This window comes from Salmo salar, chromosome 21, assembly GCF_965601325.2.
Source record: "Salmo salar chromosome 21, fSalSal1, whole genome shotgun sequence".
In the NCBI taxonomy this organism is placed as follows: Eukaryota; Metazoa; Chordata; class Actinopteri; order Salmoniformes; family Salmonidae; genus Salmo; species Salmo salar.
Window position 1 is genome coordinate 19,929,751 of NC_138311.1, and position 16,367 is coordinate 19,946,117.

General features: G+C 40.4%; 1 long non-coding RNA gene across 2 annotated transcripts; it reads left to right on the forward strand.

Moving 5' to 3' along the window:
• The first annotated feature begins 427 nt into the window (after positions 1-427).
• LOC106581897 (uncharacterized) lies at positions 428-8,884 on the forward strand. Of its 2 annotated transcripts, none has more exons than XR_001323191.3 (3): positions 428-627; positions 7,044-7,187; positions 8,073-8,884. It is a non-coding gene; the product is annotated as an uncharacterized LOC106581897 (long non-coding RNA). The 2 variants fall into 2 exon arrangements; XR_001323192.3 differs by having other exon boundaries at positions 7,044-7,133.
• The last annotated feature ends 7,483 nt before the right edge of the window (positions 8,885-16,367 follow it).

Genomic DNA, 16,367 nt, shown 5'->3' on the forward strand with positions numbered 1-16,367 from the left:
TTCTAGTCATGCTACCACCAGTTCTGGCATCTTTTATTTCATTTTTTATATCCAGGTTGTCTAGGATATAACATTTCTTGCAAGAGGAGCCTGGTTCAACATCAAGATAGAGTCAACAAAGTTTTCTTTCAAATGGTACCAATTATATGCATATCCTGGCTTCAGGGTCTGAGCAACAGGCAGCTTACTTTGGGCACATCATTCAGGCGGAAATGGAGAATAAAGGGGCCTGGCCCCAAGTTAAATAGTAAACAAATCATAATAATGTGTAAATGTCAAGTGTGCTGTCCTAGTGGCACACATCAATAACATTCATCAGAACAGATGCAAAATGCTTCAGAGGCAATCATAACAGGTGAAATCGTATGATTAACCTGGACTTTGACTGTCCTTCCCTCTCTTCAAGTCATGCCTGTGCAGTGCACACCACACTCCTCCCAATGAGTCATGACATTAGGGGGTTGGCCAGGGGAGCGGTTAACATTTGTTTTGACATAGAGAAGACACAGCAGTTGACAGTGCTGGAGAGACTAAAAAACTGCTTTTTGTATTTCATCAGACACTTTCGCTAACTACGTTGTGTATCTGTGACATCTCTGTGTGAAATGGTGTGACTGATCGTCAACTGTGAGTCTCTTTTTGAATATCTGCTACTAAATTCACTTTGTATTAGATATACCAGAGACTTATATTTACTCAATATAAGGCTCTGAGATAGCTAGGCTATGTCAGTGAGAGCAACTTGAAAATGCATAACGACTAAATAAGTTCTCCTTGAGGCTTGGCAGTGTTTTCCTGCCTTGGTTTTACAGTCAGCATTACAGCAGTACCTTCCCTTCCCTGTCTTATACACATTCCCTCTGCAACTACCCACTTGTATAAACACTTCAAAACAAGTGTACAGTAAATAGGTCTTGTGACTTGCTGAGTTAACTGCAACTTGGGTGGAGTGGAGTGGAGTTGTAAAGGCCATGAGGCTTATGTGAAAAGAACAGAAGAGACGGGAAGAGGATTCAGATTAAGACAAAGAGACAGAGTCTATTAGAGTTTGCGACACACTCTTTTCATACCACTTTGATACAGCTAACCCTAACCCTTTTCCTAACCTTAATATAATTATCCTTACCTGCTATGTTAATTATCCTAACCTGCTGTGTAAGTTCTCCTAACTTGCTACGAAAAAGTTACTTCCGGTCGTAGCTGTATCAAAGTGGCGTGAAAATAGTGTTTCTCATTAGAGTTTGCAACTGAAGCATGAGTCAGCATATTTCTGACATAAATAATACCGAAGGCCATATGCCTTCAGTATTCCCCATTCAAACCTGTATATTTTGTCGTTCTGAAGTACGTTTAAACCCATGAAATATGTCAGTTCAATTAGTCCTCCGCTCTTCAGCAAAGTAGGAGGGGTGCTCACTGCTCAACGACAATGACAGGAATCAAATAATTGGGGTTATACACAGGAAAAGCTTAGAGTTCTATGGTACTATAATAAATGGTGTTGGAGCACTCAATGAAATATGTGGATACACTTTATTTGAGTCCTCTGTCAGGGTTACATAATGTGATCATAACACTGACATAGCCGTTGGAATATCTAAAGTCAGTTGACAGAAGCTACATGACTGTTAACCAGTATATGTAGGCCCACACACTACCTGTTGAATTCCACTTCACATATACATGGTGTTCATTCAGGCACACTTTACAAGGAGAGAAGACAATAGGGGTGGAATTCTATTTTACACTTTAAAAAATGCTGGATTAAAAACAACCCAATATGGGTTATTTTGTAACCCAGCGCTGGGTAAATATTGGACAGAACACACACTGGGTTGATTTTGACCCAGCCAGTTGTGTTGCTTGAATAACCCAACATGTTGGGTTGTTTGCATTACCCAAAAAATGTGTTAGTTTAACCTTCAGTTGGGTATTTTTTTACTTTCATGCTGGGTTGACTTAGCAGCTGTGTCTTTTTTAATGTAATTGTCAGGTTATTGTCAGGAGGTGTGGCTTGTTAGGGGCGTGGCTTTCTTGTAGATCTTATTGGCCACCCGTGAGAGTACATTTAATTCCTGTTCATCATGTTAAGTTTACTGCAAATTAAAAATGTCCTTACTTTCTTTCGCATTTTACACATTCTTCTAGAATATTAAGACTTTTTATTACATATTATAATACGGTGGTATCTATCCCAACAATGGGATATGCATAGGCTTTTATGCAACTCATACATTTCTGTAAGCCTCAGTGAAGCTGAAAAAGTGTCAATGTTCAACCTTAGCATAACTAAATATACAATAAATATACAACAGAACAGATGAACATGAATGACATTTACTCTCACGGGTGGCTAAAAATAAATATCTGAAAGCCACGCCCCTACTAAACTACATCTCTAGTCTTCTGTTCCGCTGGGTCATATCTCAATAAAACCCAGCACCAATAACCCAGTATTAACAACCCAACCTTGTTATTTTTAAAGAAAACAACCCAACTAAGTGAACGAACTCCTGCAACCCAGCAGTTGAGTTAATCAAACAACCTACCTCTGGCTCAGAAATGCTGTCATGAACAATCATGAACTTTCATTGAGCCTTATTATTGAATTCATCAATAAAATGATTCAATTATTCAGAGTGAGCTTCAATGATGATAGCTAGATCAATTCCATCTAAACAACAGTGGACATACTGTTTCGTAACGTCTCCAATTCATATAATCCTGAATAGATTCTATATCGTTTATCTCCTCAGGGACTTTTCACCCAAGGATTTTGGTCAGGACTAGCTATTGAGCAAGTAGGCTACATCTGGCTTCCTGAATCCTTGAGTCCTTGAGTGTGTATACAGAGTTATCATTCATAACTCTCTGGTTATTAACACTAATAGTAGGGGTTATTTTACCTCACTCTGCCTGGGGCTGTTGTAGCATGAAATACCGCAGCCTGCAGCATATATCCAATATATGTAGTTATAATTGAAAAGTTTATATACGATTCACTATATCCACCAATTTTTCACAATTGTGTTTTTTCATCAGAAATGATTGCTTATGGGTACCTTCATGTTTGTGTAAAATATGAATGCTCTCAGATTTTTAATTAATAGATTTTAGAAAAATTTGGTTTTTATGCAAAATGATGTGCTTCTTACATTTCAGTCATTTAGCAGACGCTCTTATCCAGAGCGACTTACAGTAGTGAATGCATACATTTCAATTCGTTTCGTACATTTTTTTTATTTTATTTTCCTTACTGGCCCCCTGTGGGAATCAAACCCACAACCCTGGCGTTGCAAACACCATTGCAAACACCATGCTCTACCAACTGAGCCACATATGCTGGAATGGAATGTTCATATCCTGTACATTTGACTGTGATGTGGATGTCTCACTTAGCTAGCATAAGATGAATGTACTTACTATAAGTCACTCTGGATAAGAGCATCTGCTAAATGACTAAAATGGTCAATGTAAATGTTATACATAAAGATCTCATATTACTTACTGTATTGAATTATTTAAAAAATAAAACACATTTTGATGTCACAAATGTATCTTTATAAATATAAATAATGTAGTTTGTTTTTACATTTGACTGTGTTCAACCTAGCAGTACTTTCTTTTTTTACAGGGTAGATCAGCTTTAATATTGCTGACAGATTGTAGTTTTCATCAATGTAATTGTCTGCATCATTTCCAATTCCCCATATATATATATATATATATATATATTATATACAGTACCAGTCAAAAGTTTGGCCACACCTACTCATTCAAATGTTTTTCTTTATTTGTAATATTGTCTAATAGTGAAGACATCAAAACTATGAAATAACACATATGAAATCATGGAGCAACCAAAAAAGTGTTAAACAAATCAAAATATATTTAATATTTGAGATTCTTCAAAGTAGCCACCCTTTGCCTTGATGACAGCTTTGCACACTCTTGGCATTCTCTCAACCAGCTTCATCTGGAATGCTTTTCCAACAGTCTTGAAGGAGTTCCTATATATCCTGAGCACTTGGCAGCTTTTCCTTCACTCTGAGGCCTAACTCATCCCAAATCATCTCAATTATTTTGAGTTCAGGTGATTGTGGAGGCCAGGTCATCTGATGCAGCACTCCATCACTCGCCTTCTTGGTCAAATAGCCCTTCCACAGCCTGGATGTGTGTTGGGTCATTGTCCAGTTGAAAAACAAATGATAGTCCCACTCAGCGCAAACCAGATGGGATGTCATGTCGCTACAGAATGCTGGGGTAGCCATGCTGGTTAAGTGTGGTGTGAATTCTAAATAAATCACTGACAGTGTCACCAGCAAAGCACCCCCACACCATCACACCTCCTCCTCCTCCTTCATGGTGGGAACCACAAATGCGGAGATCATCCGTTCATCTACTCTGCATCTCACAAAGATAAAGAGTAGGTGTCCAAATTTTTGACAGGCACTGTATATGGTACTGTATATTTACTTTATTATTATAACCCAACCACCCCTCCCCTAATTGGAGTAAACTAATAAACAACAACACTTGGGCTTCTACTTCAGCTTATACAGTTGAAGTCGGAAGTTTACATACACCTTAGCCAAATACATTCAGTTTTTCACAATTCTTGACATTTAATCCGAGTAAAAATTACATGTCTTAGGTCAGTTAGGATCACCACACTATTTTAAGAATGTGAAATATCAGAATAATAGTAGAGAGAATTATTTCTTTCAGCTTTTATTTCTTTCATCACATTACCAGTGGGTCAGAAGTTTACATACGCTCAATTAGTATTTGGTAGCATTGCATTTAAATTGTTGAACTTGGGTCAAATGTTTTGGGTAGCCTTCCACAAGCTTCCCACAATAAGTTGGGTGAATTTTGGCCCATTCCTCCTGACAGAGCTGGTGTAACTGAGTCAGGTTTGTAGGCCTCCTTGCTCGCACACGCTTTTTCAGTTCTGCCCACACATTTTCTATAGGATTGAGGTCAGGGCTTTGTGATGGCCACTCCAATACCTTGACTTTGTTGTCCTTAAGCCATTTTGCCACAACTTTGGAAGTATGCTTGGGGTCATTGTCCATTTGGAAGACTAATTTGCGACCAAGCATTAACTTCCTGACTGATGTCTTGAGATGTTGCTTCAATATATCCACATACATTTCCTCCCTCATGATGCCATCTATTTTGTGAAGTGCACCAGTCCCTCCTGCAGCAAAGCACCCCCACAACATGATGCTGCCACCCCCGTGTTTCACGGTTGGAATGGTGTTCTTCGGCTTGCAAGCCTCCCCCTTTTTTCTCCACACACAACGATGGTCATTATGGCCAAACAGTTCTATTTTTGTTTCATCAGACCAGAGGACATTTCTCCAAAAAGTATGATCTTTGTCCCCATGTGCAGTTGCTATCTGTAGTCTGGCTTTTTTATGGCTGTTTTGGAGCAGTGGCTTCTTCCTTGCTGAGCGCCTTTCAGGTTATGTCAATATAGGACTCGTTTTACTGTGGATGTAGATACTTTTGTACCTGTTTCCTCCAGCATCTTCACAAGGGCCTTTGCTGTTGACTGAAATGATGTCAATTTGCCTATCAGAAGCTTCTAAAGCCATGACATCATTTTCTAGAATTGCCCAAGCTGTTTAAAGGCACAGTCAACTTAGTGTATGTAAACTTCTGACCCACTGGAATTGTGATACAGTGAATTATAAGTTAAATAATCTGTCTGTAAACAATTGTTGGAAAAATGACTTGTGTCATGCACAAAGTAGATGTCCTAACTGACTTGACAAAACTATAGTTTGTTAACAAGAAATATGTGGAGTGGTTGAAAAACGAGTTTTAATGACTCCAACCTAAGTGTCTGTAAACCTCCCACTTCAACTGTACATACTGTATATATTTTATGGACACAATATTTTTTACAAATGTTATATTGTGTTTGTTTTAATTCCCCTCCTTCCTCTACCCTCAACCTCTCCCATCTATTCCTGATGTCCATCCAGTTCATTTTTTCTATTTGCCATATATTTTTAACTGTGCTGTTTCGCGAAAGTTCTGAAGCTATATACATTTTACAGACACAGTATATTTTACATGAGTTATCTTGTTGTTATTAGACCCAACCTTTAGCTCCATTCAACCCCTCCCATCTATATCTTAACACCATCCATATTGGATTTCTGGTTGCCATATATTTTTCAAATGTGCTGTGATGTTTTACTAAAGTTCTGAACTATTCTCATAGTTTCTACAGATTGTAAATTAAAGTTTAAATGTTTTGCTAAAAGTGTTATTATATTATTGATCGATTGACTATGACGTTTCAAATCACCCAGTAGTGCTATCTGTAGAGTTAGCCCCAGGTAAATGTTGCAATTCTTTAGCCATTCCTGGACCTGTGACCAAAGATAAGCTACATATGGACAGTTCCAAAAAAATGTATCCGGTGTCGTTTTGCGTATCAGTTCGTAAACTGTCAATTTTTTGGTCCTTAAATTAAAACCGGTATACTTTTTTATTTATCGCAATTGTCTTTAACAAATTTTGGTCTTTAATGCAAGGCCGACAGACAAGTTCTTTACTTCTTCCCCCTTCTACTTGTGTCTTCCATTTTTGAGGTAATTCTGCAATTAGTTGGTTGTAATTTTGGGTAGAGCAGACATTTCCTAGCAGTACTACTTCATTCTCTGAGAGCGAGGTGGGTATATAGCATTTAGAAAAAAAACATGATTATTTGTCTCTCTGAAATGAAACAATCAAGTGATAGATTTTAAACAAATACATGTGTGTCATACCATGATTAGATAGGAAAGAAAACAATTCCTTTAAGCAATGAAAGCTCATTTGGATATATAGCGTTTTGGAATAAAACTCTTCAATTGCTCCCATCACTCCTATTACTGTATGCGTGTTTCATTCTATCTATCTCTCCTATCTGTCTCTCTTCTATTCTATGACAGACAATCCAAAATCACACATACTGACCACTTGTATGGACGTTACTCCTCCCATAGGAACAGTTCATTAACTGAAAACTGTTCTTCCTTCAGCCTGCAGGTACGTGGTGCGGCGCATCCGGGCTGCAGTGAGAAGGGGAGAGCAGCCAGAGAAGCCCACCGCAGCATGTAGCCAGGCCAAGGGTGAGTGGGCTCAGCTGGGGCAAGAGGAGGCCTGGAGGTCCTTGGGCTCTGGGGGTAAGGAGGATGCTGCTCAGACAACAAATAGTTTGATTTAGGCCCTAAATCAGCTGATTGATATTACCTGAAAGATGACCTGAAACATACCGCATAGATAATGATAATGATATGGTTTGCTTTTGTCTGATGAAAGTCACATATACCTGGATCCTGTGTGTACGTCTGTGTGTTTGGATGGGTATATGCATTCATGCATGCTTGTACAGACTCATATGAACAGGATTATAAGAAATGTTTGCACTTTGCAAATGTTTTTTGTTGTTGCTTTTGTACTTCATGTTTGTCCGAGGCTGTATGGTGAGATATGTTTTTACTGGGATTAAAATTGAATCCTGTGTGTGTGTGTGTGTGTGTGGGTGTGGGGGTGGGGGGGGACACACGAGGTCGACGGCTACTTTAAGCTCGGGGGTTAGCTTTAGGGTTAGGGTTACAGTTAGGGTTAGAATTAGGGTTAGTGGTTATGGGTTAGGTTTATGGGTTAGGAGTTAGTTACAGTTAGGGGTTCATTTCAGGGTTAAGGTTAGGGCTAGGGTAAGGGTTAGGGAAACTAGGATTTTGAATGGAAATTAATTTTAGGTCCCCACAAGGATATTAAAACATATGTGTGTGTATTTATGTGAGTGTGTGTGTGTTTGTGTGCATGCATCGGTGTGCATGCATGCACACACAGAATGTTGATTTTGACATGCATACGCGTGAACACACACACACACACACACACACACACACACACACACACACACACACACACACACACACACACACACACACACACACACACAAACACAGTGTTAGGGTTGTACAAAGCCGAAGAGATGACATTTAACAAATCAATTCCTCGTTAATGTAGGCCTACTGGTGTTTTTCATTGTTTCTGTGCAGCATGGAAGGAGGAGGGTATGCAGAAGAATGGACAGGTGGAGCCGATGTTCAAACCCCTGGTAACGGAGCCGGAACCAGGCCTGAAGGTGGCAGAGTGGGCCTCTGGTGAATGACGTTAGAGAGGGCTGGATAGAAAACAAGAGAGAGTGTGGAGGAAGGGATGAGAGGAACAACTGTGTAAAAGATGCACTGACTCAGTTGCATTATTATCTGTATCCTGTAAGACTATAGCAGCAACCTCATATGTTGTCCTATCACATGCTATGGAGAGACGCCCACTGCATTAACTAATCCTTGCTAATGCCATGTCAGTATGAGGAGTTACACGTACTGCATGTTTTCTCTGGCTCAGTATGAAATTGTATGACACTGACCTTGCACATACAGATGCATTCACCTGCTAATACAACGGATCACATTTACTGTGGAAAAATTATTCACACATTAGGTGCACACACACACACACACACACACACACACACACACACACACACACACACACACACACACACACACACACACACACACACACACACACACACACACACGCACACACACACTCTCCCCCTCCCACTCCACTCCTGTGGCCAGGTCTCTGTCCTTTGGGGTAGTCGAAGGTCAGAGTGAAAGAGTAACAAGCAGTAGCAGGCAACGAAGAGAATGATTGCCTGGACATCAATTCCCCACCTGAGGAAATGCCCAGGCAGGAAGACAAAAACAAACCTTCTGCTGTTAATAAAGATACTGCCTCTATTTCTTCACTGTATTCTGGGAGATGTGTATTTTCAGTAAACAAAGTACTCTTGCCCCCAGTGTGTTTCTGGGTTTCATCAATCATTCTTTAAACATTGAGCAGCAAAGAGCACACACAGCACATGGCTTCTATAATACATATCAGGATTATTGTTTAATAATGTGTTGAAGTAAAAAAAAATAATCACTCTCACACACTCACATAGTATACACACTCACACTATCTCCCTCCCTCCCTCTGTCTCTCTCATTCTCCCTCTCGGACACAGCATTTTTTATCAGTTGCATGCTTAGAGGAAATACAACATATGAATAACATTATCTGGTGTGGGTTGACAACACATTATTACGTTGTCTTCAGAAAGTATTCATACCTCTTGACTTATTCCACCTTATGTTGTGTTACAGCCTGAATTAAACATGTATTACGGACTAAACATATTATGGACTAAACATATTTTTGTTTCTTTCACCTACCTACAAACAAAACCAAATAATAACAAAGTGTAAACATGTTTTTAGAAATGTTGGCAAATGTATTGAAAAGGAAATACAGAAATATCTAATTTACATAAGTATTCACACCCCTGAGTCAATACTTTGTAAAAGTACCTTTGGCAGCGATTACAGCTGTGTGTTTCTGGGTAAGTCTCTAAGAGCTTTCCAAATCTGATTTGTGCAACATTTGCCCATCCTCAGTTCTCTTATCACAGCCACTAAACTCTAACTAAACTCAGCAACAACAAAAAAAGTCCCTTTTCCAGGACCCTGTCTTCCAAAGATCATTCATAAATATCTAAATAACTTCACAGATCTTCATTGTAAAGGGTTTAAACACTGTTTCCCATGCTTGTTCAATGAACCATAAACAATTAATGAACATGCACCTGTGGAACGGTCGTTAAGACACTAACAGCTTAAAGACGGTAGGCAATTAAGGTCACAGTGATGAAAACTTAGGACACTAAAGAGGCCTTTCTACTGACTCTGAAAAACACCAAAAGAAAGATGCCCAGGGTCCCTGGTAACCAGCGTGAACGTGCCTTAGGCATGCTGCAAGGAGGCATGAGGACTGCAGATGTGGCCAGGGCAATACATTGCAATGTCCGTACTGTGAGACGCCTAAGACAGCGCTACAGGGAGACAGGACGGACTGCTGATTGTTCTCGCAGTGTCAGACCACGTGTAACAACACCTGCACAGGATCGGTACATCCGAACATCACACCTGCGGGACAGGTACAGGATGGCAACAACAGGAACGCACAATCCTTCCATCAGTGCTCAAACCGTCCGCAATAGGCTGAGAGAGGTAATAGGATGACTGAGTGCTTGTAGGCCTGTTGTAAGGCAGGTCTTCACCAGACATCACCGGCAACAACGTCGCCTATGGGCACAAACCCACCGTCGCTGGACCCGACAGGACTGGCAAAAAGTGCTCTTCACTGACGAGTCACGGTTTTGTCTCACCAGGGGTGATGGTCGGATTTGCGTTTATCATTGAAGGAATGAGCGTTACACCGAGGCCTGTACTCTGGAGCGAGATTGATTTAGAGGTGGAGGGTCCGTCATGGTTTGGGGCGGTGTGTCACAGCATCATCGGACTGAGCTTGTTGTCATTGCAGCCAATCTCAACGCTGTGCGTTACAGTGATGTGTGGTACCCTTCCTGCAGGCTCATCCTGACATGACCCTCCAGCATGACAATGGCACCAGCCATACTGCTCATTCTGTGCGGTATTTCCTGCAAGACAGGAATGTCAGTGTTCTGCCAGGGCCAGCGAAGAGCCTGGATGTCAATCCCATTGAGTACGTTTGGGAACTGTTGCATCGGAGGGTGAGGGCTAGAGCCATTCCCCCCTGAAATGTCTGGGAACTTGTAGGTGCCTTGGTGGAAGAGTGGGGTAACATCTCACAGCAAGAACTGGCAAATCTTGTGCAGTCCACGAGGAGGAGATGCACCACAGTACTTAATGCAACTGGTGGCCACACCAGATACTGACTGTTACTTTTGATTTTCACCCCCCTTTGTTCAGGGACACATTATTCCATTTCTATTAGTCACATGTCTGTGGAGCTTGTTCAGTGTATATCTCAGAATCTTGTAATGTTCATACAAATATTTACAGATATTTGTTAAGTTTGCTGAAAATAAACGCAGTTTACAGTGAGAGGACATTTCTTTTTTTGCTGAGTTTATTTTATAGTCACCATTGGCCTCAGTAAAATCCCTGAGCGGTTTCCTTCCACTCTAGCAACTGAGTTAGGAAGGACGCCTGTATCTGTGTAGTGAATGGGTGTATTGATACACCATCCAAAGTGTAATTAATAACTTCACCATGCTCAAAGGGATTTTCATTGTCTGCTTTTTTTATTTTCTATCAATAGGTTCCCTTAGTTGAGAGGCATTGGAAAACCTCCCTGGTCTTTGTGTTTGAATCTGTTTGAAATTCACAGCTTGACTGAGGGATCTTACAGATAATTGTATGTGTGGGGTACAGAGATGAGGTAGTCATTCAAAAATCATATTAAACACTATTATTCCACACAGAGTGAGTCCATGCAACCTATTATGTGACTTGTTAAGCATATTTTTACTCCTGAACTTTAGTGTAACGATGTGCGCTGAGAGTCGGGAAGCAAGTTCAGGGAGTGAGTGTTTTAATAAATAAACACAACATAATACAAAACAAGAAACACGAACAAATAACAGACTTAACACTGGGACAGAAACAATAATGCCTGGGGAAGGAATCAAAGGGAGTGACATATATAGGGAAGGTAATCAGAGGTGATGGAGTCCAGGTGAGTCTGATGACGCGCAGGTGCATGTAACGATGGTGACAGGTGTGCGCCGTAACGAGCAGCCTGGTGACCTAGAGGCCGGAGAGGCAGCACACACACGTGACATTTAGGATTGCCATTACAAAATAGTTTAATACTTATTTACTCAAAACATTTCAGCTTTTAATTTTTTATTAATTTGTAAACATTTAGAAAAAATGTTATTCCACTTTGACATTATGTGGTATTGTGTGTAGGCCAGTGACAAAATAAATCTGAATGTAGTACATGTTTAATTCAGGCTGTAACACAGCAGAATGTGGAAAAAGTCAAGGTTTGTGAATACTTTCTGAAGGCAACGCACAAAAGACATAGCAAACTCCTGTACCACACCCCAGCAGAAACAGGGTCAACATCTGTCACGGTTGTCGTACGAAGGAGACCAAAGCGCAGCGTGTGTATCGTTCCACATTTTATTAAACTGTGAAACTATGCAAGACATACAAATAAACTTAATAAACAAAACAACAAACCGTGACGAAGAGGTGCAACACACACTTATTCAAAATACAATCTCCCACAAACCCAGGTGGGAAAAACAACTACTTAAGTATGATCTCCAATTAGAGACAACGATGACCAGCTGCCTCTAATTGGAGATCACCCCCCCCCAAAAACCATAGAAATACAGAAACAAGAACATGACAACATAGAAAATCTAAACTAGACACAACCCCGTCACACCCTGACAACATCATATAAAAACACCTATTTTGAGAAAACAGACAACATTGAATTTATGGCCTTCAAATTAATCTCGATTAACTCAGAACTAAAATCTTGCATAATTTATGTCCACGTCCGATTACTTTCAGGTGAATCCCGCACACCTTCGTAGTTCTCCTCGACTGGGAAAGGAGAACCAGTGGGTGTGTGAACTTAAAGACACCAGGTCTGCCTCTGCATGAGTGGACCAGGTAAGTAGGATTAGGTAACCTCTCAGTGGTGAAATGCCTTTCCTTTGTTAACACCTCCAGGAGCCTACGCCACATGATTGCCATCCTCACTTATCCTCTATTTTCCACTCTGAGCTGTGAGCACCCCATGCCCTGGAGGAGAGGGGGAACAACCAGAAGAGAGGAGATAAGGATGAATCTGAAAAGGAGAGGTGGCACGGTACATCTCAAGAGGGGCTCTGCAGATGGGGTGTGAGTGGTTGAGTGGGAAAGCAGATATCCAAGAAGGTATGGGGGAGAGGAGGAGTGGAGGGTGGAAATGCAACGCGTCTGTGTGTGTACGTGCATTTACATGAGGACGGATGTGAAGGAGGGAAGTGTGTGTGTTTGTGTGTGTGTGTGTGTGTGTGTGTGTGTGTGTGTGTGTGTGTGTGTGTGTGTGTGTGTGTGTGTGTGTGTGTGTGTGTGTGTGTGTGTGTGTGTGTGTGTGTGTGTGTGTGTGTGTGTGCGTGCGCTGGTGGTAGGTATGGCATGTTCTCCTGGATGCTCTTTAAGTAGATCAGACAGAACAGGTGCTTTAACCCCTCCACGCCTTTAAACATCTCTTCTCCTCCTGCAGGCCTGGAAGTGTGCAATGTGATGAGAATGGACAGGAATGAAACTTGCACAAACACAAACAGATAGCAAATACTGTATGCCACGTCGAACGCACCCATCACAGCCATAGTTCTTCAAAATAATGAAATTAATTCATAAATAAATCTCATCTAAGCTGCACTAAGGCAATTGCCATGCATGTCACATGGAGACAAACACAGACACACACAGGAATGGGCATGCACACAAGAAGCACGCACGCACAAACACACAGAAACACACACACAGCTTGGAAATTAGATTTCGGTTACACTTCAGATGATGTTAATTCCCCCTGGATCAGATTCGTGAATCCCGGTGCCTCTGGGTGATATTGTCTCAGGAGAACAAGGTGTACAGTAATTACCCCGCTGTACAATAATTACGCCGCATCTTTCTGTATCTTTGTGTTCCCATACTCTCTTCCCACTCTCTCTCCTTCTCACTTCTCCTCTACTCTCTTTCTCAACCTCTCTGTGTCACTCTCTTTCCTTCGTCTAACTCTTTCCAACGTCTATTCCATGCTGGTTCAATGTAATTTCATTGAAATTATGTGGAAACAACATTGATTCAACCAGTGTGTGCTCAGTGGGTTCCTTCTTTTAATCTACCACTCTCTGTCTCATTCCCCTGTTTCTCTTTCTGTATTCACTCTTTCTCTCTCCAATGGTTGTTCCTGTTACCAGAGGTGTCGTTGTCCTTATGGTTGGAGTGCTACACTACATTATTATACATATTGTTCAAGTAAACAAAGAACATTTGATCATCTTAAAAAGTCTATTAAACAGTGAAAAAACTATCTCTTCTTGTACATACAGTATGTATGTGTATGCTACACGTGTGTTCTATACATATCATATGACCTTTAAAAAGGAATTAGATGTACTAACTAGAGGTCGACCGATTAATCGGAATGGCCAATTAATTAGGGCCGATTTCAAGTTTTCATATCAGTCTGTAATCGGCAATTTTGGACACCGATTATGGCCGATTACATTGCACTCCATGAGGAGACTGCGTGGCAGGCTGACTACCTGTTTTGCGAGTGCAGCAAGGAGCCAAGGTAAGGTGCTAGCTAGCATTAAACTTATCTTATAAAAACAATCAATCTTAACATAATCACCAGTTAACTACACATGGTGGTTGACGATATTACTAGTTTATCTAGCTTGCATATAATCGATGCGGTGCCTGTTAATTTATCATTGAATCACAGCCTACTTCGCCAAACGGGTGATTTGACAAGCGCTTTCGCGAAATAAGCACTTTCGTTGTATCAATGTGTACCTAACCATAAACATCAATGCCTTTCTTAAAGTCAATACACAAGTATATATTTTTATACCTGCATATTTTAGTTAATATTGCCTGCTAACATGAATTTCTTTTAGACTTAGGGATGCCACCGGTTAGATAAAATACGGAACGGTTCCGTATTTCACTGAAAGAATAAACGTTTTGTTTTCAAAATTATAGTTTCCGGATTTGACCTAAGGCTGGTATTTCTGTGTGTTATTATATTATAATTAAGTCTACGATTTGATAAAGCAGTCTGACTGAGCGGTGGTAGGCAGCAGCTGGCTCGTAAGCATTCATTCAAATAGCACTTTCCTGCATTTGCCAGCAGCTCTTCGCTGTGCTTCAAGCATTGCGCTGTTTATGACTTCAAGCCTATCAACTTCCGAGATTAGGCTGGCAATACTAAAGTACCTATTAGAACATCCAATAGTCAAAGGTATATGAAATACAAATGGTATAGAGAGAAATAGTCTTATAATAACTACAACCTAAAACTTCTTACCTGGGAATATTGAAGACTCATGTTAAAAGGAACCACCAGCTTTCATATGTTCTGAGCAAGGAACTTAAACGTTAGCTTTTTTACATGACACATACTGCACTTTTACTTTCTTCTCCAACACTTTGTTTTCGCATTTTTGAAACCAAATTGAACATGTTTCATTATTTAGTTGAGACTAAATAGATTTTTATTGATGTATTATATTAAGCTAAAATAAGTGTTCATTCAGTACTGTCGTAATTGTCATTATTACAAATATATATATACATAAATCGGCCGATTAATCGGTATCAGGTTTTTTTGGTCCTCCAACAATCGGTATCGGTGTTGAAAAATCATAATCTCTAGTACTGACTTAAAAAAACGTTGATCCTGTCTCTGTACGTACAACCTTTTCAGACCACACAATCAATAACACTAATCCCTGAAAAAAGGGAACATACTGTATGTCCATCATATGTCAATTCCTTTCCATCCCCATTCATTCCCTAATGACAGATAAGGACTATTTACTCAATACAATGATTATATGCATCTACATTACCTATAGATTTACACCTGTTAGTTATTTACGTCTGCACAATTAGGACTAGAAGCATTTCATTTAAGCAACAACCTAATTCTATTATCTCTGTGGCTGAATTTCTGTGATGTTCTATTGAACAACCACATAGGCTTTGAAACCAACTCCATTGATGTTACAGATGTCTGTCTGCCAGCAACATCCTGAGGGACAGGGATAAGAGTACAACTAAAGCAGAGGCCGTTCTTCAGCTGGGTTGTATGTATACTCAGCACAAATTTAGAGAAGAAGACAGTAGTCAATGTGCTCGGTTCCTCCATCATCTATTGACCAGAAACAAAATGAGACAAATTATACATAATGACAGTCCTGGCCCGCTTCAAGGATACTGAGAATTTCTAGTGCTTTCCTTAGCGGATCGAAACTGAGTAATTTCCATGAAAGCAATGGCTTCTTCCTTGCTGAGCGGCCTTTCAGGTTATGTCAATATAGGACTTGTTTTACTGTTGATATAGATACTTTTGTACCTGTTTCCTTCAGCATCTTCACAAGGCCCTTTGCTGTTGTTCTGGGATTGATTTGCACTTTTCACACCAAAGTACGTTTATCTCTAGGAGACAGAACACGTCTCCTTCCTGAGCGGTATGACGGCTGCGTGGTCCCATGGTGTTTATACTTGCGTACTATTGTTTGTACAGATGAACGTGGTACCTTCAGGCGTTTGGAAAATGCTCCCAAGGATGAACCAGACTTGTGGAGGTCTACAATTTTTGGCTGATTTCTTTTGATTTTCCCATGATGTCAAGCAAAGAGGCACTGAGTTTGAAGGTAGGCCTTGAAATAC